Raw genomic sequence first — 1,291 nt, 5'->3', positions numbered from 1 at the left:
GCAGGCCCCACACTGGGGATGGAGCCCGCCACCCGGGCCTGTGCCCTGAGTGGGAATCGAACCCGGGACCCTTCGGTCTGCAGGCTGCCGCTCTATCCACTGAGCCACACCGGCCAGGGCTCTCGAGCCTCAGGTTCATTCATTCGTCTCCATCCTTCACGCAACAGATGTGGGTCACCTGTCGGCCCTCCGCCATCACGGTCCTCCCTCCGTGCTGGGGGCCTTCCTGGTGTGGCCGCTGCCCTGGGTCACCCTGGTGGGAACCGACCTCGGGCTGTGCGGCCGGTCCACCACCAGGGGGCGCCCGCACACAGGTGGTTCAGCCCCTCCAGCCTCACCTGCTTCAGAATCACCGGGAAGGAAGCCTGCGTTGAGCATCGACCTACGAAACGGGGGGGACCCGGGTTCCATTCCCGCTCAGGGCACATGCCCGGGTTGTGGGCTCGATCCCCAGTGGGGGGCGTGCAGGAGGCGGCCAATCCGCGATGCTCTCTCATCATGGATGTTTTTCTCCCTCTCTCTCTCTCCCTCTCCTTCCTCTCTGAGATCAATACAAATGTATTAAAAAAATAATAATCATCACCAGGGAGGGGCTGCCCCTTCCAGAGGCCCCGTCAGCAGAGGGATGGCATTTCTGACAGGTTCCCAGGCGACGGCAATGCCGCTGGCCCCCGGGCCACCCACCCCCAGGTCCACAGAGGCAGCTGAGCCTCGGAACCAGCTGTGCCCACCGCCAACTCACTCACCTGGCTCAGGGCTCCGGGGCCCAGGAGCTCAGGGAATCGCCCTGATGTTGGGCTCCATAGACCCATTTCACAGATGAGTAAGTCGAGGCTTGGGTGAGCGGCAGAGCCGAGACCCCCCCTTCCCGGTTCTCACCCTGAGTGTGTCCTCTCCCCACTCCTGTCGAGGAGGCATTCCTGTTTCCGTGGGGACGGCCCCTCCCTCCACGGCTGTGTTTTATCGGAAATCCTTATGCGTCCCGGATGGTTCTTTCCCACCATCTTCGACGAAGGTTGCCGTTTCCGTGGTATTTCCATGGGATCATCTGAGGGTCCTGTACTGTATTCAGGTTCCCGCGTCTGCGCACCAGGCTCGATGGATTTAAATTCTCTTTAGGCCCGGCCGGCGTGGCTCCGTGGTTAAGCATCGACCTATGAACCAGGAGGTCACCGTTCCAGCGAGCTCGGAGGCAGCCAATCAATTATTCCCTCTCATCACTGATGTTTCTATCTCTCTCTCCCTCTCCCTTCTTCTCTGAAATCAATAAAAATATTTTTTTAAATGAGAG

This window comes from Myotis brandtii, unplaced genomic scaffold (assembly GCF_000412655.1).
Source record: "Myotis brandtii unplaced genomic scaffold, ASM41265v1 scaffold1166, whole genome shotgun sequence".
In the NCBI taxonomy this organism is placed as follows: Eukaryota; Metazoa; Chordata; class Mammalia; order Chiroptera; family Vespertilionidae; genus Myotis; species Myotis brandtii.
The sequence above is the reverse complement of the archived record's forward strand: the minus strand, read 5'-3'. Positions refer to the sequence as shown.